This window comes from Mirounga angustirostris, unplaced genomic scaffold (assembly GCF_029215605.1).
Source record: "Mirounga angustirostris isolate CCGP_5_RB_7025 unplaced genomic scaffold, mMirAng1.0.hap1 SCAF_10, whole genome shotgun sequence".
In the NCBI taxonomy this organism is placed as follows: Eukaryota; Metazoa; Chordata; class Mammalia; order Carnivora; family Phocidae; genus Mirounga; species Mirounga angustirostris.
The window spans coordinates 91,850,890-91,878,834 of record NW_026991718.1 but is presented as its reverse complement, the minus strand read 5'-3'; positions in this window follow the sequence as shown (position 1 = coordinate 91,878,834).

Below are 27,945 nucleotides of genomic sequence, written 5' to 3'. Positions count from 1 at the left end.
TGTAGGAAATTATTGGACTCCCTAGTTCCATATGGTGACATATTCCTTTTGTGATATTAGAATATGAGTGCATTAAATTTTTTAGTGTGTGTGTGTGTGTGTATGAGGAGGCATATGTGTCACAGCTGGAATTTAAAATATCAAGGAACCAGATGTACATTCATATGATCATATACGTATATACACATATACTACACACCCCTTTAAAATGGGAACAGTTTCATTTGTATCTTTTGGTTTTGTTGAAGGATCTTGAGAGTGAGTAAAACCATAAGAAAACATATGGAAAAGCAGTCAAATAGGTTATAAATATAATCTACATTGTTTTAACAGCATCACAGAAGGAGGAGGGCAGTGATGGTATTTACTGATTATTTAGAGTTGATGTCAGGTCCTGTATGAGGCACTTCTCTTGTATTATCTCATCTGATGTTGTGAGGAAGCATTTTCCTTAAACTGGGGAATAAGGCTCAGCAAATAAAGTGCAAAGCAAGATTTGCTCTAAAGTTTGCCTTAATCTAAATACATGTGGTTTGTCCCCTATTACACTGTAGCCACATCTCTGACCATGTATGAATGCTTCCAGAACACTCAGTAGCAAATTACTCATAAGGTTTAATGGTGATGATGGGCAATGTGCAAACACTGCTTTGAAAGTCTTCCAGGCAAAATTATGCTTTATGGCTTAGAACTTGGGGATACACTGATCCTGTATGGTGATCAGAAGGGAATTCTTCCTCCTTTCCCCCTCTTTTCTGCTTCAGAATACCCCTCTTTCCACAGAGGAGACTCTGTTAGCCTTCCCTTTACCAGTTTCCTTTGTTTTAGGAAAATCATCCCAACTGCCCCATAGGGGATGGATTGGAGGGGATCAGTTTGGGAGACGGAAGGGTTAATACAAGTAAGACATGGTGGAGACAGAAATGGACTCAAGACTCTTCAGGAGGTACAACCAGCAGGATGCAATGTTGGTTGAGTGGGCTGGGAAAGTGAAGGTGAGTGAGGTCAAAAAGTACTTCTGAGTTTCTGGTTTGGGCCATGGGGCAGATGGAGTAAAGTTTTGGTGGGAAGGTAATCAGTTCACTTTGTGTCTGTAGAGTCGAAGGTGCATGCAGGCCATCTGGGTGGAGTTATCCAGTAGGTGGTGCTGTGGCAGTCAGAAGGGAGGGCATGGAGAGATGGATACAGAGATGCAACTCTGGGGAGTCCAGGGACCGGCACATTGCCTGTTTCCCACAGGTGCTCACCAGATATTTGTGAAAAGTGCGGGATAAGAGGAGTTGTTGTGGACACACTTGGGTTGGGATAGGAAGTTAAGTTTTCATTTGAAGGCTTTTTTCTCTGATGAGGGTGTTATCTGCTGAAAGTAAGAGTGGGTGATGGTGTTTTACGATTGAGCAGAGAGAAGTTCTGAACTTAGCCAACTATTGAAAGGAAATGAGTCAACTAAAAAAAGATAAAGGGATCCTTGAGCAATCTCAAGGGCTGAATGGGGGTAGGATGCTGTAAATTAATAGTGGTTCCAGCCTCCTAGGTGGTATGGCTTTGTCAGTAGAGACAAAGACAATTCCCAGATGGTAGAATTTGGGTTGATTAGCAGTTGGGGTTTCACTGAGTACTTACAATGGGAGTGAGGCCAGGGAGTTGATGTGATTGACAGGAGAGGAGTCTGGGACTGTTCCCTTGTCTTTGATTTTTTGGAAGAGTTTGAGAAGTGGTGTTAATTCTTTAAATTTTTTGTTAGAACTCACCACTGAAACCATCTGGTCCTGGGCTTTTCTTTGTTGGAAGGTTTTTGATTATTGATTCAATGTCCTTACTCATAATTGGTCTGTTTAAATTTTGTATTTCTTCATGATTCAGTGTCTGCAGGTTGTATGTTTCTAGGAATTTATCCACTTCTTGTAGGTTGTCCAATTTGTTGGCATTCATACTAGTCTCTTATGATCCCTTGTATTTCTGTGGTATCAGTTGTAATGTTTCCTCCTTCATTTATATAAATTTAAAATTTGGGGTCCTTTCTTTTTTTCTTGGTTAGTCTAGTTAAAGGATTTTCAATTTTGTTCACTCTTTCAAAGAACCAACTCTAGTGTTGTTAATCTTTAGTATTGCTTTCCTATTCTCTATTTCATTTAATGCTGCTCTAATCATTATTATTTCCTTCTTTCTGCTAACTGTGGCCTTAGCTTGTTCTTCTTTTCCTAGTTCTTTGAGGTATAAAGTTAGGTTGTTTATTTGAAATCTTTCTTTTTTCTTGATGTATGGGTTTACAGCTGTGAACTTCCCTCTTAGAACTGCTTTTGCTGCATCTCATAAGTTTTGGTATTTGTTTCCATTTTTGTTTGACTCAAGGTATTTTTTAAAAGATTTTCAATTTTTATAAGTAATCTCTACATCCAACATGGGGATTGAACTTACAACCCCAAGATCAAAAGTTACATGATGAGCCAGCCAGGTGCCCCAAGATATTTTTTGAGTTCTCTTTTGATTTTTGTTTTTTTGATCCATTGGTTGATTGTTCTGGAGTGACTGTGATGGAGTTGGAGGGACATACTGTGTGCTCTCCATGGCATTGGGGAAGGACCAGCTGGGGTTGAAGAAGTGGAAATCTCAGTGAAGAGGAAGAAAAGTGAAGTGGGTGTGACAGAAGGAGAGAAGAATGTTCTGGGATGAGAGTGTAAGTATGAATGTAAATTTCAGCAGTGCTAGGGATGACAAGGGAAAACATCGCCAAAGTGGGAGGGAGAGGGAGGTTACTGGAGGTGGGTAGCCCAGGACTTGAGGGTGAGAGGTAGGACTCATGGCCCCAAAGACATGTGTCACCAAGGACTGGCTGGCATTGGCTGAGGGAAGGACAAAGGGCTCAGCACAGAGTTCTTCATGGGGGCACGAATGAGACTTAAGAGTAACACTGTACGCTTGGTAAATGTTGGGAAGCCATGCCTCATTTCAGCATTCCCTAAAAGCCAAACCTAAGACAAGGAACAGGGTGCAGGAGGTTTATTTGAGAGATGATTCTTGGGGCACAGAGAGAGAAGGGAGAGAGGGCAAGAAAGAAGGAAGAAAAGCCAATGAAAGGTTCACTAATGAATGGGCTGCTCTGAGGGCAACTGGGGCTCAGTCCCTCTGCAGACCTCCTGGGACTGTGTACAGTGTATCTAAGAACTAGCTCACTGAGTGGTGAGGGGTCCCCAGCTCTCACTCAGGACTGGCTGTGGGTTGTTGTGGGGATTCTATTGGTCAGCTCCTGTTCTGCATATAACCAAGGTGCTCCACTGGCAAGAGCTCATCTTCAGGAAAGAGGCAGGAAGTCTCCAGCTTGTATGGAAACCACCACAGTGGGCTGAGTGCATACAGGTGAGGCACTGCCAGGGCTATCAATTGGGTGGAGTGAGTCTGGAAGGAGCAGCTTTTGGGCAAAGGGGAAATGTCAAGACCTGGATGTGATAATATGGATAAAGAAGTGGTTGATCTCACTTCCTGATGCTGAGATGCTGAGATAAATGAGGCACATGGAGACACAGCAGCAGACCCTCGAGAGGGCTGCAGGGGGAAGTTCACCCACAAGCGAGAGCCAGGTTTCAACTAAAGCAGGAAGGCATGCTCAGTGAAGGGCTGTGGATGATGGGAGGTGTTTGCCTGAGCAAGGAGCTCCTGGAGGCTCAGGGAGGTTAGGTGAAAGAAGAGAAGTGACATGAGGTGATGAGGAGATGTTCAGAGCTGCAGGGAACACAAGTGCCTGGAGAGTTTCCCATCTGAGCCGTCACCAAGCAGTATAGGCATGTGATACAGGGTGGGTTCTGCTGGCCTTGTGGTTCCTCATAAAGTTTGTCCCCAGAGGCCTTGGGAATATTGGGGTTTCTCAGAAGGAATTATCTTCAGAGCATGTTTCTAGTGACTCCGAGGTTGGGTCCAAGAATCTTATTGTGTGTTAGAAATAACAGTGCCCCTGTGTCTGGAGGGAGCTCTTCTCTTTGGCAGGATCCTGGGATGGGACTCTGGTTTCAGGCCACTGGCTGACGGGGCCCTGGGCAATTGCCGGAGCTGGTTCTCTGTGTTCTGAGGTGGTTTCTCCAGGTGCCTGCTGGAGAGAAGAGCCCCAACCTGTGCTGTGTAACCTCATCCAAAGCTAGTCTGAGAGGGAGGAGAAGGGCTTTCTACACATTTGTCATTTTCACACTTTTTAAATTGACACAATTCTTTCTTCAAATGGGACGTTATCTCAAACCTAATAGAAAGCAGCAGAGCTGCTGAGACAGAAGTTTCTGAGTGTCAGACACAACATGGACTCTCCAAGTGACCAAAAGGAACCCAGTTTGAAAACCACCACTCCTGATCTACTAAAATCTACCCTAGCTTGGGCCATCATGGGACAGTGACACATTGAGACTCCCTTGCTTTGGCCTGTGTGCACTGCATTGCATTTTGATTTGGGTTCATTGAGGACGGCTGGTGGACATAGCTGTGCTTCCGTGTGTTGGTGAAGACCCTGTGTACTGTTCACACAGACACTCTTTTATGGGGCATGGCAAGAGAAACTCCTTGTAGGAGTTCCTGGCAGCAAAAAATGTTTTTCTTCTGAGCTGCTACTTGTTATTATTATTTTTTTTAATTTTGTGGCTACTGGGAATGTCATAACAGCATTTGTCTGCCTATAAAGCTTAGCTCCAAGTTTGTGGTCCATCCACCATCAGCATTTGTGCAGAAATTTTTTGGGCACAGAAGTTAACCTTGGATTTCACTGAACTATTTTACCCTCACTTTTCCTTTACTCTGTTTAGTTTATATAATAATTTGATTGAATTATGTACCTTATTGTGTTCAGAACAGGTAAAAGATTGCCTTTGGAATTGTAATGAATTTTGGTGATTTAAAGCTAAGTTTGAGTTGCCAAGAGACAGACTCTGGGACAAGGGTTGAATGCAGTCCTTGATTTGGAAGTGACCCTGGGGAACATTGGTAGGAGGGTGGGAAAGGGAGGTAGGGAGGGGAGGGGGGCAATGGCACAGGCGTGACCATGAGCAGGTGACCACTGTGGGACACTGGGGCTTCATCCTGCTGGGGACCTTTGGGAGAGCGGGTAGAGTATTGCTCAGAATTGTTTCACAAGGAGTAGGGAATTTGGAGTATTTGTCCACCAGCTCCCAACATTCATTGCTGAGGCTTGCTCCTGGGGCCATTAATTGCCTAGCATGTGGGTCTGCCCTATGTGGCCACACAAGCAGCTGCAGCCTGAAATGGCCTTCAGACCAGAAGCTGCATGTGTTTGCAACAGAAAAGTGGTTGCCCACACTGAAAGGTGAAGGTCGAGGGTAAAAAGGTGGAACATCCACAGATGTTGACTCTAAGAGCCTTCTAGAAGAGAGTGGGGAGATATATAAGAATGCCTTTATTTATATAGTGCCATCTGTTTTTTATTTCCATGAACGCTGACACTGCTTGTAATACAGCTAAAAAGAACTTCAGTAGTTTAAGCAAGAGCTATCATCTTCACTCCTTTGACATAACCTTACTTGCAAATGTTACCTCACAGTCCCTATTGTTAACACAAATACCATCACAGTGGCTCTCTCCTTAAGAGGTGAGCAGGAAGTCCGTCCTTTCCTTGAGCCCACCTCTTGGATCTGGAGGGCAGAAGGTGGAGGCTTACACGTTTATGTAAATCAATCCTGGCCATTTTGGGAGGAGGAGCAGGAGCTCACCTACGCTCCTTGGGGTCAGACTGGGACAGCAACCCTCAGAACAGGTTGGGTAGGACATTGAGTCAGGATGTGGCTCTTGGAGGCTTCCCCACCTGAGGTCGGTTACTCTGTGGGTCTGGGGCTACTGCTCTCCCAGGTGCCCCTCCAAACCAGGCACTGCACACACAACTCCTCACATCCTCTGGGCTCAGCTGAGGTCATGACTCTTGACCAGACTGTACTGAATGTTCTGGGGCCACCTAATGGTAACAATATGAAAAGCTGCTAATTCTCCCTCCTCCCCCATAGCCTGCTGCTGCTGCTGGAGTTCTTCCAAACAACTCTACCTTCTTAAAAATCCAGACCTTGATGTTCACTTTTTCCCCACTCCTCAAAATGGTCCATACCCATCCTTCACCAGCTGAGGGGAAGGAAGCACGGATAAAGAATGCTACTCTGGAGTGCCTTTGGGTCATCAGAAAGCAGTGGGCTGGCTTGAGGGCCTCTGAAATGGATCAAAATGAGTTTCACTGCACTCCTCAGCCTTCTTTATCCCAAGCTCACTTACCAGATATGCACCAGATATCCATTCCCCTACTTGCAACACCTGCTCCATGAAACTGGTGTAGACCTGTACCTGTGGGTCAGGCTCAGTCAGATCCTGGGGTCCTGCGTGGTTCACTGGCCATCTCTAAGTCTTGTAAAATTTAGATGACAAGATGGGCCTTGTGCACCTCATGGAAACAAGTCAGACCAATGGTATGAAAGTACAAGGTTAATTATTATTTTATTAATTTATTGTTTTAATTAATGATGTTTCATTGCTAATGTTAACTTGCTAAGTAGGAGAAATGATATATCATTTTGAATGTTTTTTAAGCTTTTGCACAGCAAAACCTAATACTAAGCATTTGTCATTTGTTGTTCTTAAAATAATGTCTTTTTATTGAGGTGTCATTTACATACAGTGCAATGCACACATATTAGGTGTTCACATACATCAATTTGATGCATGCAGACACCTGTGTAGTCCACACTCCTGTCAAGATACAGAACATTCCATCCTCCCAGAAAGTCCTTGTGTGTCGCTTCTCTCCCATCCATGCCCAAGAAGCAACCACTTCTCTGATTTCTACACCATGTTAGTTCTGCTTGTTCTACAACTTCATAGAAGTGTGCTTCATTGTGCCAGCCTCTTTTGTTCAGTGTAATGGTTTTGAGACTCATTCCTGCTGAGTTTACTGGAAGTTTATTCCTTTTTATCATTGAGTAGTATTTTAATGCATAAATATTGTGTATAAAAGCATATAAATATACATTTTCCTATTTTTAAAGGATTTATTTATTTTAGAGAGAGAGAGAGAGCATATGGGGGACAGGGAGGGACAGAGGGAGAGGGAGACAGCATCTCAAGCAGACTCCTGAAGAGTACAGAGCCAGACTTGGGACTCAATCTCATGACCCTGAGAACACAACCTGAGCTGAAACCAAGAGGCTGATGCTTAACCAACTGAGCCACACAGGCTCCCTACATTTTCTTATTGGTGAGCATTTGAGTTGTTTCCAGGTTTGGGTTATGGAGGTCATGAAAATTTATAAAGTATATCGTAAAAAGCAAGCCCTGATTCACCCCCATTCCCTCATCCCTGCCTCCAATTAATAGGTAAGTCCTGTCATTCTTCTGTCGCTTTTCCTCAGATTTGCCTCCCTCCTTCCATCACAGAAGGAGCTCTCCAGGCCAGGCTGGGGTGGTCCCTTCGCTGGTCCACTGGCTCTGCCCTGAGCTCCCTGCTGGCTCCTGCCCCTCTTCAATCTAACGTACACCTGGCAACCAGAGTGCACTTCTAAAAGCACAGGTTAGATCATGCCACTCTGGAAAGTAAAATTCAAAATATTACCCCTAAAGCCCCAGTGAGTGGACCTCTGCCTGCCCCTGTGGTCTCCTCCCATTCTGTCTCCTGCTTTATTCTCTGCCCTTCAACTGCACCAGTCTTTTCTCAGCAGCCTACTCACACCCAGCTCTTTACCAGCTCATATGCTGTTCTCTTGCTTCAAATGCTGCTCCTTTTATGCTGCTCATCTCATTCTCCATGCCTACACTTAAATGTCTCCACTTCAGGGTAGGCTTCTCCAAACACTTTTTTTTTTTTAAGAGAGGTATGCCTTCCTTTTTTTAAAATTTTATTTCATTATATTATATCACAATACATTATTTTTTGATGTAGTGTTTCATGATTCATTGTTTGCATATAACATCCAGTGCTCCATGCAGTCCATGCCCTCTTTAATACCCATCACCAGGCTAACCCATCCCCCCACCACCCTCCCCTCTAGAACCCTCAGTTTCTTTCCAGAGTCCATAGTCTCTCATGGTTCGTGTCCCCCTCCTATTTCCCCCACTTCATTTTTCCCTTCCTACTATCTTCTTCTTCTTCTTCTTTTTTTTTTTTAACATATAATGTATTATTTGTTTCAGAGGTACAGGTCCGTGATTCAACAGTCTTACACAATCCACGGCTCTCACCATAGCACATACCCTCCCCAATGTCTATCACCCAGAGATCCCCTCCTTCCCACCCCCCCACCACTCCAGCAACCTTCAGTTTGTTTCCTGAGATTAAGAATTCCTCATATTGTGGGAGGAGCAAGATGGCAGAGGAGTAGGATACCTGGATTTTGTCTGGTCCCAGGAAATCAGCTAGATAGGGATCAAACCATTTTGAACACCTACAAACTCAACAGGAGATTGAAGAAAAGAATAGCAACAACTCTCTGAACAGAAAAGCGACCACTTTCTGGAAGGTAGGACATGTGGAGAAGGGAATCCAAGGCGATATTTGGGAAGATAGATGGCGGGGGAGGGGGCTTCCATCAGCTGCTACTGGCAAGTGATAGAGCAGCAGAGCACAAAATTGGAACTTTTAGAAGTCTGCTCTGCTAGGGGATGTCGCACCAGTGGCTAAGCAGGGGGTGAAACACTAGCTGGGAGAGTGTGGTCTCAGGACCCTCGGGGTCACAGAATGACCGGGGTTGCCTGAGCGCTGCAGAGCTCCAGGTATCAGAGTGGGGAAGCCGGCTGCAGAGACGGAGCCTAGGAGTGGGCTCTCAGCTTGGGGTTGCCATAAACCATGATCCGCGGCACAGTCAGGCCACTGCTCTTCTAGCAGGGACCCAAAAAGTGGCAGATCCAGGGGGACTCCCCTTCCTCCCCTGGGAGGAGCGGTGCCAGAGCACATTGCAGGACTCTGCTGGGTTTGGAGACTCCACACAGGGTCGTGTGCCAGAGATAGAAATGCTTGGTCACAGGCTAGGTGAGCATGGAGTGCGGCCAGAGACCGGGGAGATGGCAGTGATTGCTTTTCTCAGGGCCCTCACTGAGGAGTGGGGCCCCGAGTTCTCAGCTCCTCCGGGGTGGAGATTGGGAGGCTGGAATTTTCATTCTTGTCCTCCAAAGCTGTACGGAAAGCTTGCAGGGAACAAAAGCTCCCGAGAGCAAACCGGAGCAGATTACTTAGCCCGCCCCGGCAAGGGCGGGGCAATTCCTCCTCCAGCAAAGACATTTGGGAACCATGGCAACAGGGCCCTCCCCCAGAAGATCAGCACGAAGAGCTGCCAAAGACCAAGTTTACCATCAATGAGTATGGCAGAATGTCAGCACTAGGGGAATACTGCACATAGAATTCATGGCTTTTTTAAACCATGATTCTTTAGTCTTTCAAAGTTAATTTTTTAAATTTTTTTTTCTTTTGAATTTTTCTTTTTCCCTTTTGCAACCAACATCTTATCAATCCCTTTTTTAAAAATCTATTTTATTTTTCATTTTTAGAGTCATATTCCATCCCTTCATAGTAGTTAACCTCATTTTTGGTATATATATAACTTGTTCTCTCTTTAAAATTTTGGGATACAGTTTCTTCTAACAGACCAAAATATACCCTAAATCTCTAGTGTATGGCTTTATTCTAGTCTCCTGCCTGATCACATTCTGTCCTTTTTTTTTAATCCTCTTCTTTCTTTTTTCAACCAACTTATCAATTCCTTTTATAAAATCTTTTATAATTTTCATCTTTACAGTCATATTCCATCACCTCATCATGTTTACCTTTATTTTTGTACATATATAAGCTTTTCTTTCTTTAAAATTTTGGGAGGCACTTTCTTTTAACAGAGCAAAATATGCAAAAAAATTACTGTGTGGCACTGATCTATGCACCAGTCTGATCATATTTGCACATATTCTGTCTTTTGTTTGTTTGTTTGGTTGGTTGGGTTTTTTAAATCTTTTCCTTTTTTGTTTTTTCCTTTTTCTTTCTTTCCCTTTCTTTTCCCCCAGTTTCAGGTCTCTTCAGATTTGTTTAGTGTATATTTTTCTGGGGTCATTGTTACCCTGTTAACATTTTGTTCTCTCATTCATCTACTCTTCTCTGGATGAAATGACAAGATAGAAAATTCACCTCAACAAAAAGAACAAGAGGCAGTACCAACCTATTCAATAAGACTTAATCAATACAGACATTAGTAAGATGTCGGAACTAGAGTTCAGAATGATGATTTTAAAGATACTAGCTGGGCTTGAAAAAAGCATGGAAGTTATTAGAGAAACCGTTTCTGGAGAAATAAAAGAACTAAAGTCTAACCAAGATGAAATAAAAAAGGCTATTAATGAGATGCAATAAAAAATGGAATCTCTAACTGCAAGGATAAATGAGGCAGAAGAGAGAATTAGTGATATAGAACACCAAATTATAGAAATTAAAGAAGCTGAGAAAAAGAGAGATAAACAACTACTGGAGCATGAGGGGAGAATTCGAGAGATAAGTGATACCATAAGGCAAAACAATATTAGAATAATTGGGATCCCAGAAGAAGAAGAGAGAGAGAGGCGCAGAAGGGATATTGGAGCCAACTGTAGCAGAGAACTTCCCTAACTTGGGGCAGGAAACAGGCATCAAATTCCAGGAGACACAGAGAACCCCCTAAAAATCAATAAAAATAGGTCAACACCCCGACATCTAATAGTAAAACTTACGAGTCTCAGAGACAAAGAGAAAATCCTGAAAGCAGCTTAGGAGGAGAGATATGTAACCTACAATGGTAGAAACATTAGATTGACAACAGACCTATACAGAGAGACCTGGCAGGCCAGAAAGGACTGGCAGGATATATTCAGAGCACTAAATGAGAAAAATATGCAGCCAAGAATACTATATCCAGCTAGACGGTCATTGAAAATAGAAGGAGAGATAAAAAGCTTCCAGGACATACAAAAACTAAAGGAATTTGAAAACACAAAACCAGCCGTACAGGAAATCTTGAAAGGGGTCCTCTAAGCAAAGAGAGAGCCTAAAAGCAACATAGACCAGAAGGGAACACAGACAATATACAGTAACAGTCACCTTACAGGCAATAAAATGGCACTAAATTCCTATCTTTCAATAGTTACCCTGAATGTAAATGGGCTCAATGCCCCAATCAAAAGACACAGGCTATCAGACTGGATTAAAAAACAAGACCCATCGATATGCTGTCTGCAAGAGACTCATTTTAGAACCAAAGACACCCCCAGATTGAAAGTGAGGGGGTGGAAAACCATTTATCATGCTAATGGACAAAAAAAGAAAGCTGGTGTGGCAATCCTTCTATCAGACAAATTAGATTTTAAACCAAAGACTGTAATAAGAGATGAGGAAGGACACTATATCCTACTTAAAGGGTCTATCCAACAAGAAGATCTAACAATTGTAAATATCTATGCCCCTAACATGGGAGCAGCCAATTATATAAGGCAATTAATAACAAAAGCAAAGAAACACATTGACAACAATACAAAAATAGTGGGGGACTTTAACATCCCCCTCACTGAAATGGACAGATCGTCTAAACAAAAGATCAACAAGGAAATAAAGACTTTAATTGACACGCTGGACCAAATGGACTTCACAGACATATTCAGAACATTCCACCCCAAAGCAACGGAATACACATTCTTCTCTAGTGCCCATGGAACATTCTCCAGAATCGATCACATCCTAGGTCATAAATCAGGTCTGAACTGGTACCAAAAGATTGGGATCATTCCCTGCCTATTTTCAGACCACAGTGCTTTGAAACTAGAACTCAATCACAAGAGGAAATCAGAAAGAACTCAAATACATGGAGACTAAAGAGCATCCTACTAAAGAATGAATAGGTCAACCAGGAAATTAAAGAAGAATTTAAAAAATTCATGGACACAAATGAAAATGAGAACACAACTGTTCAAAATCTTTGGGATGCAGCAAAGGCAGTCCTAAGAGGAAAGTATATAGCAATACAAGCCTTTCTCAAGAAACAAGAAAGGTCTCAAGTACACAACCTAAGCCTACACCTAAAGGAGCTGGAGAAAGAACAGCAAATAAAGCCTAAACCCAGCAGGAGAAGAGAAATAATAAAGATTAGAGCAGAAATCAATGAAATAGAAACCAAAAGAACAGTAGAACAGATCAACGAAACTAGGAGCGGGTTCTTTGAAAGAATGAACAAGATTGATAAACCCCTGGCCAGACTTATAAAAAGGGAAGAGAAATGACCCAAATCAACAAAATCATGAATGAAAGAGGAGAGATCACAACCAACACCAAAGAAATACAAACAATTATAAGAACATATTATGAGCAACTCTATGCCAGCAAATTGATAACCTGGAAGAAATGGATGCATTCCTAGAGCTGTATCCACTGCCAAAACTGAACCAGGATGAAATAGAAAACCTGAACAGACCTATAACCACTAAGGAAATTGAAGCAGTCATCAAAAATCTCCCAACAAACAAAAGCCCAGGGCCAGATGGCTTCCCAGGGGAATTCTACCAAACATTTCAAGAAGAATTAATACCTATTGTTCTGAAACTGTTCCAAAAAATAGAAATGGAAGGAAAACTTTGAAACTCATTTTATGAGGCCAACATTACCTTGATCCCAAAACCAGACAAAGACCCCATCAAAAAGGAGAATTACAGACCAATATCCCTGATGAATATGGATGCAAAAATTCTCACCAAAATACTAGCCAATAGGATCCAACTGTACATTAAAAGGATTATGCACCATGACCAAGTGGGATTTATCCCTGGGCTGCAAGGTTGGTTCAACATCCGCAAATCAATCAATGTGATACAATACATTAACAAAAGAAAGAACAAGAATCGTATGATCCTCTCAATAGATGCAGAAAAAGCTTTTGACAAAGTACAGCATCGTTTCTTGATCAAAGCTCTTCAGAGTATAGGGATAGAGGGTACATACCTCAATATCATAAAAGCCATCTATGAAAAACCTACAGTGAATATCATTCTCAATGGGGAAAAACTGAGAGCTTTCCCCCTAAGGAGAGGAATGCAGCAGGGATGTCCACTATCACCACTGCTATTCAACATAGTATTGGAAGTCCTAGCCACAGCAATCAGACAACAAAAAGAAATCAAAGGCATCCAAATTGGCAAAGAAGAAGTCAAACTCTCACTCTCTACAGATGATATGATACGTTATGTGGAAAACCCAAAAGACTCCACCCCAAAACTACTAGAACTCATACAGGAATTCAGTAAAGTGGCAGGATAGAAAATCAATGCACAGAAGTCAGTGGCATTCCTATACACCAACAACAAGACAGAAGAAAGAGAAATTAAGGAGCCGATCCCATTTACAATTGCACCCAAAACCATAAGATACCTAGGAATGAATCTAACCAAAGAGGCAAACTATCTGTACTCTGAAAACTATAAAATACTCATGAAAGAAATTGAGGAAGACACAAAGAAATGGAAAAACGTTCCATGCTCATGGATTGGAAAAAAAAATATTGTGAAGATGTCAATGCTACCTAGAGCAATCTACACATTCAATGCAATCCCCATCAAAATACCATCCACTTTTTTCAAAGAAATGGAAGAAATAATCCTAAAATTTGTATGGAACCAGAAAAGACCCTGAATAGCCAGAGGAATGTTGAAAAAGAAAAGCAAAGCCGGTGGCATCACAATTCCGGACTTCCAGCTCTATTACAAAGCTGTCATCATCAAGACAACATGGTACTGGCACAAAAACAGATATAGAAGGAAGGAACAGAATAGAGAGCCTAGAAATGGACCCTCAACTCTATGGTCAACTCATCTTTGACAAAGCAGGAAAGAATGTCCAATGGAAAAAAGACAGTCTCTTCAAGAAATGGTGTTGGGAAAATTGGACAGCCACATGCAGAAGAGTGAAACTGGACCATTTACTTACACCACACACAAAAATAGACTCCAAATAGTTGAAAGACCTCAATGTGAGATAGGAGTCCATCTAAATCCTCAAGGAGAACACAGGCAGCAACCTCTTTGATCTCAGCCACAGCAACTTCTTCCTAGAAACATCGCCAAAGGCAAGGGAAGCAAGGGCAAAAATGAACTATTGGGACTTCATCAAGATAAAAAGCTTTTGCAAAGCAAAGGAAACAGTCAACAAAACCAAAAGACAACCGACAGAATGGGAGAAGATATTTGCAAATGACATATCAGATAAAGAGCTAGTATCCAAAATCTATAAAGAACTCATCAAACTCAACACCCCAAGAACAAAGAATCCAATCAAGAAATGGCAGAAGACATGAACAGACATTTTTCCAAAGAAGACATCCAAATGGCCAACAGACACATGAAAAAGTGCTCAATATCGCTCGGCATCAGGGAAACCCAAATCAAAACCTCAATGAGATATCACCTCACACCAGTCAGAATGGCTAAAATTAACAAGTCAGGAAATGACAGATGTTGGTGGGGATGCGGAGAAAGGGGAACCCTCCTACATTGTTGGTGGGAATGCAAGCTGGTGCAGCCACTCTGGAAAACAGTACGGAGGTTCCTCAAAAAGTTGAAAATAGAGCTACCATATGATCCAGCAATTGCACTACTGGGTATTTACCCCAAAGATACAAAAGTAGGGATCAAAGGGGTACGTGCACCCCGATGTTTATAGCAGCAATGTCCACAATAGCCAAACTGTGGAAAGAGCCAAGATGTCCATCGACAGACGACTGGATAAAGAAGAAGTGGTATATATATACAATGGAATATTATGCAGCCATCAAAAGGAATGAGATCTTGCCATTTGCAACGACGTGGATGGAACTGGAGGGTATTATGTTGAGTGAAATAAGTCAAACAGAGAAAGACATGTATCATATGATCACACTGATATGAGGAATTCTTAATTACAGGAAACAAACTGAGGGTTGCTGGAGTGGAGAGTGGGGTGGGAAGGATGGGGTGACTGGGTGATAGACACTCGGGAGGGTATTTGCTCTGGGAAGTTCTGTGAATTGTGCAAGACTGTTGAATCTCAGATCTGTACATCTGAAACAAATAATACAATATATGTTATGAAAAATAAAAAGAAGAAGAAGGTAGCGGGAGGGGAAGAATGAAGCGGGGGAAATTGGAGGGGTAGACGAACCATGAGAGACGATGGACTCTGAAAAACAAATAGGGTCCTAGAGGGGAGGGGGGTGGGAGGATGGGTCAGCCTGGTGGTGGGTATTGAGGAGGGCACATTCTACATGGAGCACTGGATGTTATGCACAAACAATGAGTCATGGAACACTTCATCTAAAACTAATGATGTAATATATGGGGATTAACATAAGAATAAAAAAAAAAAGTCGCTGCAGCTGAGGTTGAAGAGGTTGCTGCCTGTGTTCTCCTTTAGGATTTGGACAGACTTCTATCTCACATTGAGGTCTTTCAACCATTTGAGTCTGTTTTTGTGTGTGGTGTAAGGAAATGGTTCAGTTTCATTCTTCTGCATGTGGCTGTCCAATTTTCCCAACACCATTTGTTGAAGAGACTCTCTTTTTTCATTGGACATTCTTTCCCGCTTTGTCGAAGATTAGTTGACCATAGAATTGAGGGTCCATTTCTGGGCTCTCTATTCTGTTCCTTCCTTCTATATGTCTGTTTTTGTGCCAGTACCATAATGTCTTGATGATGACAGCTTTGTAATAGAGCTTGAAGTCCGAATTGTGATGCCCCCAGCTTTGCTTTTCCTTTTCAACATTCCTCCGGCTATGCCGGGTCTTTTGTGGTTCCATACAAATTTTAGGATATTTTGGTCCATTTCTTTGTAAAAAGTGGATGGTATTTTGATAGGGATTGCATTAAATCTAGGTAACATTCACATCTTCACAATATTTGTTCTTCCAGTCCATGAGCATGGAACGTTTTTCCATTTCTTTGTTTCTTCCTCAGTTTATCTCATGAGTATTTTATAGTTTTCTGAGTGCAGATTCTTTGCCTCTTTGTTAAGATTTATTCCAAAGTATCTTATGGTTTTGGGTGCTATTGTAAATGGGATCAACTCTTTAATTTTTCTTTCTTCTGCCTTGTTGTTGGTGTATAGGAATGCCACTGATTTCTGTGCATTGATTTTCTATCCTGCCACTTTACTGAATTCCTGTATGAGTTCTAGCAGTTTTGGGGTTGGAGTCTTTTGGGTTTTCCACATAAAGTATCCTATCATCTGCAAAGATTGAGAGTTTGACTTCTTTGCTGATTTGGATGCCTTTGATTTCTTTTTGTTGTCTGATTGCTGTGGCTAGGACTTCTAATACTATTTTGAATAGCAGTGGTGATAGTGGACATCCTTGCCATGTTCCTGACCTTAGGGGGAAAGCTCTCAGTTTTTCCCCATTGAGAATGATATTTGCTGTGGGTTTTTGATAGATGGCTTTTATGATATTGAGTTATACCCTCTATGCCTACAGTGTGAAAGGTTTTGATCAAGAAAGGATGCTGTACTTTATCAAATGCTTTTTCTGCATCTATTGAGAGGACCATATGGTTCTTGTTCCTTCTTTTATTAATGTATTATATCACATTGACTGATTTTCTGAATTTGAACCAACCTTGCAGCACAGGGATAAATCTCACTTTGTCGTGGTGAATAATCCTTTGAATATACTGTTGGATCCTATTGGCTAGTAATTTCATGAGAATTTTTGCACCCATGTTCATCAGGGATATTGGTCTATAATTCTCCTTTTGATTAAAACACCTTTTGATCAAGGTAATGCTGGCCTCATAAAATCAGTTTGGAAGTTTTCCTTCTGTTTCTATTTTTTGGAACAGTTTCAGAAGAATAAGTATTATTCCTTCTTTAAATGTTTGGTAGAATTCCCCTGGGAAGACATCTGTCCCTGGGCTTTTGTTTGTTGGGAGATTTTTGATGACTGTTTCAATTTCTTTAGTGGTTATGGGTCTGTTCAGGTTTTCTATTTCTTCCTGGTTCAGTTTGGTAGTTGGTACATCTCTAGGAATGCATCCATTTCTTCCAGATTATGTAATTTGTTGGCATATTTTTGCTCATAATATGTTCTTATAATTGTTTGTATTTCTTTGGTGTTGGTTGTGATCTCTCCTCTTTCATTCATGATTTTGTTGATTTGGGTCATTTCTCTTTTCTTTTTGATAAGTCTGGCCAGGGGTTTATCAATCTTGTTCATTCTTTCAAAGAACCCGCTCCTAGTTTCGTTGATCTGTTCTACTGTTCTTTTGGTTTCTATTTCATTGATTTCTGCTCTAATCTTTATTATTTCTCTTCTCCTGTTGGGTTTAGGCTTTATTTGCTGTTCTTTCTCCAGCTCCTTTAGGTGTAGGGTTAGGTTGTGTATTTGAGACCTTTCTTGTTTCTTGAGAAAGGCCTGGATTGCTATATACTTTCCTCTTGGGACTGCCTTTCCTGCATCCCAAAGATTTTGAACAGTTGTGTTTCATTTTCATTTGTTTCCATGAATGTTTTTAATTCTTCTTTAATTTCCTTGGTGACCCTTTCATTCTTTAGTGGGATGCTCTTTAGCTTTCATGTATTTGAGTTCTTTCTGACTTTCCTCCTGTGACTGAGTTCTAGTGTCAAAGCATTGTGGTCTGAAAATATGCATGGAATGATCCCAATCTTTTGGTACCAGTTGAGACCTGATTTGTGACCTAGGATGTGATCTATTCTGGAGAATGTTCCATGGGCACTAGAGAAGAATGTGTATTCTGTTGCTTTTTGGTGGAATGCTCTGAATATATCTGTGAAATCCATTTGATCCAGTGCATCATTTAAAGTCTTTATTTCCTTGTTGATCTTTTGCTTGGATGATCTGTCCATTTCAGTGAGAGGGGTGTTAAAGTTCCCTCACTATTTTTGTATTGTTGTCAATGTGTTTCTTTGCTTTTGTTATTAATTGCCTTATATAATTGGCTGCTCCCATGTTAGGGGCATAGATATTTACAATTGTTAGATCTTCTTGTTGGATAGAGTCTTTAAGTAGGATATAGTGTCCTTCCTCATCTCTTATTACAGTCTTTGGTTTAAAATCTAATTTGTCTGATATAAGGATTGCCACCCCAGCTTTCTTTTATTGTCCATTAGCATGATAAATGGTTTTCCACCCCCTCATTGTCACCCTGGAGGTTTCTTTAGGTCTAAAATGAGTCTCTTTCAGGAACCATATCGATGGGTCTTTTTTTTTATCCAATCTGATAACCTATGTCTTTTGATTGGGGCATTTAGCTCATTTACATTCATGGTAACTATTGAAAGATATGGATTTAGTGCCATTGTATTGCCTATAAGTTGACTGTTCCTGTGTATTTTCTGTGTTCCTTTCTGTTCTGTTTTACTTTTAGGCTCTCTCTTTGCTTAGAGGACCCCTTTCAATATTTCTTGTAGGGCTGGTTTCGTGTTTGCAAATTCCTTTAGTTTTTGTTTGTCCTGGAAGCTTTTTCTCTCTCGTTCTATTTTCAATGATGGTCTAGCTGGATATAGTATTCTTGGCTGCATATTTTTCTCATTTATTGCTCTGAATATATCATGCCAGTCTTTTCTGGCCTGCTAGAAAAGCCTGTCTGTGAATAGGTCAGTTGCCAATCTAATGTTTCTATCTTTTGGGTTGCAGACCTTTTGTCCTGAGCTGCTTTCATGATTTTGTCTTTGTCTTGGAGACTTGCAAGTTTTACTATTAGATATCAGGGTGTTGACCTATTTTTATTGATTTTTAGGGGGGTTCTCTGTGTCTCCTGGATTTTGAAACCTGTTTCCTTCTCCAAATTAGGGAAGTTCTCTGCTATAATTTGCTCCAATATATCTTCTGCCCTTCTCTCTCTTTCTTCTTCTGTGATTCCAATTATTCTAATATTGTTTCATCTTATGGTATTACTTATCTCTTTAATTCTGCCCTCGTGATCCAGTATTTGTTTCTCTCTCTTTTTCTCAGCTTCTTTATTCTCCATCATTTGGTCTTGTATATCACTAATTCTCTCTTTTGCCTCATTTATCCTAACAGTTAGAGCCTCCATTTTTGATTGCACGTCATTAATAGTCTTTTTGATTTTGACTTGGTTAGATTTTAGTTCTTTTATTACTCTAGAAAGTGTTTCTCTTGTATCTTCCATGCTTTTTTCAAGCCCAGCTAGTATCTTTATAATCGTTATTCTCAACTCTAGTTCTGATATCTTACTAATGTCTGTATTGATTAGGTCCCTGGCAGTTGGTACCATCTCTTGTTTTTTTGTTGAGGTGAATTTTCTCTCTTGTCATTTTGTCCAGAGGAGATTAGATGAATTAGAGAACAAAATGCTAACAGGGTAACAGTGCCCCCAGAAAAATATACACTAAACAAGTAGAAGAGATCTGAAACTGGGTGGAAAGAAAGGGAAAGAAAGGAAAAAGGAAAAAAAAAAAAAAGAAAAGGGAAAAAAAAGAAAAAAAGAAAGAAAAAAGAAAAAAGAAAAAGAAAACAAAAAACAATATGTTCAAATATGATCACACTGGTGAATAGATCAGTGCCACACACTAGATTTTGTGCATATTTTGGTCTGTTAGAAGAAACTGCCTCCCAAAATTTTAAAGAAAGTAAACTTATATATGTCCAAAAATAAGCGTAAATACAATGAAGGGATGGAATATGAATGTAAAGATAAAAATTATATAAGATTTTATAAAAGGAATTGATAAGTTGGCTAAAAAAAAGAAAGAAGAGAAATTAAAAAAAAAAAAAAAAAGGAGAGAATGTGATCAGGCAGGAGACTAGAACAAAGCCATAGACTATAGATTTAGGGTATATTTTGGTTTGTTAGAAGAAAGTGTATCCCAAAATTTTAAAGAGAGAACAACTTATACATATACCAAAAATAACATTAACTACAATGAAGAGATAGAATATGACTCTTCCAGAAAGTGGTTGCTTTTCTGTTCAGAGAGTTGCTGCTATTCTTTTCTTCGATCTCCTGTTGAGTTTGTATGTGTTCAGAATGGTTTGATACCTATCTAGCTGAATTCCTGGGACCAGATGAAATTTAGGTCTCCTGCTCCTCCGCCATCTTGTTCCTCCCCTCCATACACTTTTAAAGAAGTGATCTCGTACCCTGTTTTTTTCTCTATCATTGGGTTGGGTATTCCCCAACCCCTGCACTCAGCAATGTTTGAAGCTAAATATTTGTTTTCTCTGTCTATTTTCTGTTTCCCCCATGAGAACACTGGCTCCATTAGGGCAGGGAGCAGGTTTGTCTTGTTGACTAGTATTACCCAGTACTGAGCATGATATGCATGCAGTAGGTGCTTATAAGTGTTTCCTGAACAAATCATTGAGTTTTACATAAAATGTTATCACTCAAAATATGGTTTTCCTAAAATGCCCTCACTAGCCAGACATAGGGATGATGGATGATTGCAATAGTCCTCTCTCTCTTCCAGCCATGGGGTGTTAAGTTGAATCTGGCAGGTAAAATCCAGCACAGTTAAAGGTGTTGAAAAATCACTTTGGACTTGAGAAGGCAAATGTGGAAGAATAATTTACAGAGATATTAATTTGTATTTTTATTTTTCCTGATCCATAAAAGAAGCCAGACTTTTTCTTGCTCCTTGTGCATAAAATACATATTTCTTGCATACCCGTTTGTGCATGAAGATTCATACTCACCCTCTATACTTCATTGTGATGGGTAGATAAGTTAAATCAAATGTAATTTCTGCTTACTAAACACCATTATCAAATCCTGAAACAGCTCACTGGATTTATGAGTATTCTTTTAATTTATTGTTTGGTGTTTCCACCACTACAAAGATCACAGTGTTCTGCATTCATTTATGAAAATAAGTTTGCCTTGGCATATTTTTAAAGTTTTAATTTCTCTTAGCTACACCACAAAACCAGTAACTGCTATTTAATTCATTCCATATTTGTCTCTGGGCATAAGCAATTCTTCTAGAGTCATTAGTGAACATGCAAATAAATGTCCTGAATGTGCAGGTGGGTAGCAAATAATAAGTCATTAGCCGACGTCTGCAGGGAGGAAATTATTCCTATGGAGGAAGGTAAGTTTTTCTGGGAGCAATGCTAAATCTCCAGTTAACAGGAAACTATTTCATAATTCATAATTCATGTGTGACATAATTTACATGATTTGTAAATTACTAAATGGCTCCCTGGTGTACATTTATTTATGCATGCATTCATGGTATAATCTTACCTAATTCCTCAACATTTGAGAACTGTACCTTCGTGGCTGGGAAAACCTAAGTCTCCATTCCCATCAGAATGCAAATTATTCACTACCAGGATTTGTGCAGCTTAGCAAATGTTAGCAATAGGAGAATATATTGGCATCGAATGCCCTCATTTTGGAGGAGCCCAGAGTTTTGTTAGAAGTCAAGCTGGGATTTGAATCCTGTCTCTAAATCCAATCCAGAGGTCTCACAAACTCAGGTTAAGAATGGAAGAAGGGACTCCAGAGCAAAAAGGGGAAGACGGAGAGGGGAAGAGAGATTGTTGAGAGAAATTTGCTAGAGAACAAATGAAAGGGTCACTTTCTGGAGTGGCAATGATAGAAACATACTCTTAGCTATAGAGAACAAACTGCTGGTTACCAGAGGGGAGGTGGGTGGGGAGATGGGTGAAATAGGAGATGGGGATTAAGGAGTGCACTTGTTGTGATGAGCACTGTGTGTTATATAGAAGTATGGAATCACTATATTGTACACCTGAAACTAATATTACACTGTATGTTAACTGGAATTTAAATAAATTAAAAAAAAAAAAGGTTTCTTTCTTCCGTACCTAGTGGACTTGTCCACTGTTCTCAGATGGGGAACTGTGCTAGTCATGAAAGTATTAGGGAACTATTAATAAACTGTGGCTTTTGAATCTTATTGCATTTTCCCTAGTGTTTTAGAAAATTAGAAACAAAAAATCATGGATTTCCTCATCAAATGATGGAATATTATAGAAGAAAATTTGGGAGGTTTTAAATAGTTTTTCTGTTTATCATATTAATATCATTGATCCATTTTTACCCTGAAGAGACATTTGCCATAAAAATCTGATCCACTGAACTGCTTTTTCCCCTTGGATTTTAAAAAAATGTAATGTATTTAGAAATATCGGATTTAAGAGTGTATGTATATGTATACAAGAGTATATATTTTTTATAGAAATTTTGGAAAATGCAAAAAATACAAAGAAGAAAATGATAACCCCCATAATCTTTCTCTTCTTCTGAAAATATATTTTATTTACCTTTGGAATGTTTAGAAGAAAGTCTACTTAAAATATTTTTTAAGGAGTTTTAAAAACATAAACAAAAATAGAGTCTAGTGAACCCCCATATATCCATAACCCAGCTTTAAAATTTATCACTATTTTGCCAGTCTATTTCATATTTATTTCCCCCTCTACATTTTATTTTTATTAGTGTATTTTATTTAAAAATTTTATTTATTTATTTATTCATTCATTCATTCATTAAGTAGGCTCCATTCCCAATGTGGAGCCCAGTGCAGGGCTTGAACTCAAGACCCTGAGATCAAGACCTGAGCTGAGATCAAGAGTCAGTTAATCAACTGAGCCACCCAGGTGTCCCATATTAGTGTAATTTATTTATTGATTTATTTATGATTTATTTATTTATTTATTTTAGAGAGAGGGAGAGAGAGAGAGCATGTGTGCAGTGGGGAGGGGCAGAAGGTGAGGGAGAGAAAGAATCTCAAGCAGACTCCCTGCTGAATGAGGAGTCCAAGACAGGTCTCGATCATGACCTGAGCTGAAATCAGGAGTTGGACGCTTAACCCAATGGGGCACCGGGTGCTCCTGTTGGTGAATTTTAAAGCAAATTTCAGGACGCCTGGGTGGCTCAGTAATTAAACATCTGACGTCGACTTAGGTCATGATCCTGGGGTCCTGGGATTGAGCCCCAAGTTGGGCTCCTTGATCATCCAGGAACCTCCTTCTTCCTCTGCCTGTTGCTCCCCCTGTTTGTGTTTTCTCTCTCTCTCTCTCTGACAAATAAATAAATAAAAATCTTTAAAAAAAGTGCAAATCTCAGGCATCATATAATTTTACCCATAAAATCTTTACCATATGTGCATCTTTAACTGATAAGGACTTTTTAAAAAAAAATCTATCACATCATTATTAAATTGAAAAGGTTAATAATTTCTTAATTTTGTCTAATAGCCATTCATATTCAAATTTACCAAATTGCTAGTCAGTTTTGATTACATATTACATTATATCTAATTATAACCCTTAAGTATCTTTCATTTTTTTTTAATTCTAATTTTTTTTTTAAGTAAACGTTATGCCCAAGATGGGGAGCTTGAACTCATGAGTCTGAGATCAAGAGTTGCATGATATTCTGACTGACACATGCACCCCAAGTATCTTTTATTATTAAAACAATCTCCTTCTCTGTCTTCCCATTGGATACACTGAACTCTCTGAGCTGGCAAATGTCTTACTTTCTGGGTTTGGCTGTTTGCTTTCTTGTGGGGATGTTTAATCATTTTCTCTATCCCTGATGTTTCCTATAAACTGGGAGGTAGATCTGGAGGTATGATTAGACTAAGGGCTGTGTGTTTTCTTCACAAGGATACTTATATATGCAACCTTGCAGCCTAAGATAGAATAGGATGTTTTTCAGGTGTTGTCAGCCTGATACTTCAGTATAAAGTTCCTTAACAAAATTTTACCAAATCCACTGATGATCCTTATTCAGATCTAGTGGTATGCTGAAGCCAGCTCAAACCTGTTTGCACCAGCTTGTACCAGTTCACAAGAGCTAATTGGGCACATTACCTCCCAACTCTGACTGAGTGACGCCATATTGGCAGTTTGCAATCAGCCAAAATTGGCCAATGCTACAAATCAGGCCCTTCCTCCCTGTCCAGTGTTTAACATTTATAAACACAATACTGCTTAGATCCATTATTTCATTCAGGGTTACAAAATAATGATTTTCTAATTATGTTTGCATTGATTAGCTAAAATTTTTCTATGAAGAACTTTCTCTTATTATCTATGTGGTTGCCTTCAAATACAGGAAAGACAGCCCAATTCTTGTTTTTGTTTTAACTTTTATTAATTTTCAGAGTAATGAGCTCTTGCCTTGACAATTACCAAACATAACCAGTGAGATTTTTTGTTTTTGTTTTAACATTAATGTGTTCATTGATTTTTTACATTTGATGTGCTTCAATGTAACACATCTTTTATTTTTTTTAGTGTCCAAACTGTTCTGTTATGGGGTAGCAAAACCTTTTCAATTTGATTCCTGTGTCCTCTTGACAAATCTAATCAAGAACCCATGTTGGAGAATGCAATCCATGGGTGGCTGGCAACATGGGTTGCATTCTCCAGCACCTAATTCTAAGGCATAAGGAAAACTTTTACAACTGATTTCTTCTTAATTGATTCACTGTATTAACTGGCCATTTCCTTCCCCCATAAGATACATACTGACCAATGCCAAATGTACATGCTACATAGGCCATCTTCTTGACCAATGTCCAAAAGAATTTTGTGTGATGGTGGAAATATTCTATATCTTTGTTGCACAATGTGGAAACCACTAATCTCATGTGACTATCGAGTACTTGAAGTATGTCTAGTAAGACTGAGAAACTGAACTTTACATTTTATTTAATTTAACATTTTAGTTAACTTAAATGTAAAGAGCCCCATGTGCTTGTGGCTGCCATATTGAACAGCACAGTTCTAGAATATTTACACGTTTCTACCTCCTTTAGTTATGTTCTGTACTTATCAGGAGTTTTTGGGTTTGTTTCCAAATCTTTTCAAGATGTTCACACTTTTTATTGTATTTGTACACTTTGATTAAAAAAATAAAATAAAACCAAACTGAACACTTATGAAAGAATTTATGAAGGCAAGTCACTTAGAAATTGTTGATTAAAAAATTGTTGATTTAGATGTGTGTAAGATAACACTCCAAGTTTGGGAAATTTACAAAAACTTATCAACTTTTCTGCACTCTGTTAGTTTAACAAATGTCTCCAATTTCTCTTGGTACTTAAAAAAATTTTTTTTTAAATAAGTGATAAAGAATGCATTTTGGGTGTGGTTTCTGGAAAAAAGAAAAAAGTATAACTCCAATCAACTGATCCATTCTCAAGAATTGCCTCTTCCCACCCCCCTTTTAAAGACAAATGCAGATATGTATAATTTTTTAAAAGATTGTATTTATACTTTAATCTATTTTTCAAGAAATTAGTTCTAGGGGCACCTGAGTGTCTCAGTCGTTAAGCGCCTGCCTTTGGCTCAGGTCCTGGGATAGGGCCCACACTGGGCTCCCTGTTCTGCAGAAGCCTGCTTCTCCTTCTCCCACACCCCTTGCTTGTGTTTCCTCTCTTGCTGTGTCTCTCTCTGTCAAATAAATAAGTAAAATCTTTAAAAAAAAAGAAATTAGTAGTTCTAATAGCAGAGAGGTTTATTTTCAGTGTATTTTCACATATCTGTTCTATTCAGAAGGAGATATTTTCTTTTTTTTTTAAAGATTTTATTTATTTATTTGAGACAGAGAGAATGAGAGAGAGAGAGCACATGAGAGGGGGGAGGGTCAGAGGCAGAAGCAGGCTCCCAAGGAGCAGAGAGCCCGATGCGGAGCTCGATCCAGGGACTCCAGGATCATGACCTGAGCCGAAGGCAGTCGCTTAACCAACTGAGCCACCCAGGCACCCAGAAGGAGATATTTTCTTCTCATGATATTTTCTAACCATTATTGTTTGTGCTCACTCACGACTTTGGCAAGAAAGTGTGGAACAAATTGGTCAGAGACATGCAGAGTCCAAATCTTTAACCTCCTAATGTGTTTCATTCCTGGAAGCAGACAATCTATATCCTAGAACCAAGAACTCTTGAAGAAAACAAAACCACCGCTTTTGGCCACTTTTGTGGGGTCATAGACAGCAACAGAGTTGAGGGAATAATGGAAAAAAGAACCAACAAAAACAGGCAAATGGCTGGCTTGTAGTCCCTGAGCACTTAGAAGGGAATTTGACAATTTCAAGGAGTCAACACAGGGCCATTGAGAGCAAGCTGCCTTTAAGCTGGACCCACTTCCTTCTGTAAAAGATCAGGAGGATCTTAGTGAATCATTACTACACATCAGGCCCTGTCCTAAGTACTTGCATTTTCTGGTTAAATCTCATGACATTGTTATGAAGTAGGAACTATTTTTATCTTTAATTTAACAATGATTAAATTGATGTACAAAGAGGTTAGGCATCTCACCTAAATCACTCCACTAGAGGGAGAGAAGCCAGGATTTGAATTTATGTTTCATCAGTAGATTGAGAAGGAATTTGAAGACATTTCAAGATATATTTGCAGAAAATATGGAAAAATGTGGGCTGGATGATCATCTGATTATTTGGATGAAAGACCAGATTAATGAACAAATTTTAAAATGACTGCTTCTTGTCTTTTTACTCTCTGTCTCTATGAATCTATTTTAGATACCTCATGTAAGTAGGATTATACAGTATTTGTCGTGCTGTGACTGGCTTATTTCACCTACTGTTTTATTCTCCAGGTTTATTTATGTTGTCTCATCTGGCAAGATTTTCTTCTTTTTAAAGGCTGAATAATATTCCCTTGTACGTATATACTATATTTTCTGTATTCATTCATACCTCAATGAACATTTAAGTTGTCTCCCTATTTCGGCTATTGTGAACAATGATGCAAGGCACATGTGAATGCAGATATTTCTTGAGATCCCGATTTCAATTCTTTTAGGTGTATACCCAGAAATGAAATTGTTGGATCATATGGTAGTTCTGTTTTTAATTTTTTGAGGAACCTCCATACTGTTTCTCATAGCAGCTACGTCACTTTACATTCCTATCCACAGTGTGCAAAGGATCCAATTTCTCCACATCTGCACCAAAACTTGTTACCTTTTATTTTTTTAATAATAGCTATCCTAATAGGTGTGAGATGATCTCTTATTGTGGTTTGGATTTGCATTTTCCTGATGATGGAGTGATGTTGAACACCTTTTTATTACCTGTGGGACTAGGTCTTCATTGGAAAAATACCTATTCAAGTCCTTTGCCCATTTTGTAATTGAACAATTTGTATTTTGCTATTGAATTGTAGGAGTTCCTTATATATTTTGGATAATAATCCCTTGTTGGATATATGGTTTACAATTTTTTTCTCCCATTCCATACTTTGCCTTTTCATTCTATTGATTGTTTCCTTGGCTGTGTGGCAGCTTTTTAGCTTGAGTTCTACTTGTTCATTTTTTATTGTTCTGCCTATGCTCTTGGTGTCATATCCAAGAAATCATTGCCAAGGCCAATGTGAAGAAGCATTTCCCTGTATTTTATTCTATGAGTTATACAATTTCAGGTCTTGTGTTTAAGTCTTTAGTCCATTTTGAGGTGATTTTTGAATATAGTTTAAGATAAGGGGTCAATTCCCTTCTTTTGCATGTGGATATCCAGTTTTCTAAAACCATTTGTTGGTATATCCTTAAAATGGAAAGCTACTCAGCAATATAAAAGAATAAACTATTGATACAAGCAACAAGATAGATGGATATTAAAAGCAGTATATCCAGTGAAAGTAGTGAGACACAGCAGACGCTGACGAATATATGTGGTCTGATTCAACTTTTAAGAAAATCTAGAAATGGTAAATATAGAGCACTAGAATGCAGATGGCTTGTTGCTGGAGTTCAGGATGGGGCAGGTGATTGTCAAAGGCACAGAGAACATTACGAAATGATGGGAGTTTTCTGTAACATGTTGTAGTGGGTACATGGCATACACATTTATTTGTACTCATCAAAATGGGCACTTAAAATCGGTGAATTCCGCCATATGTAAATTATGATTAATTACATCTGTTTAAGGATGAAAAAGACTGATGCATAGAATTAATCTTCATACTCCAAGCTTAA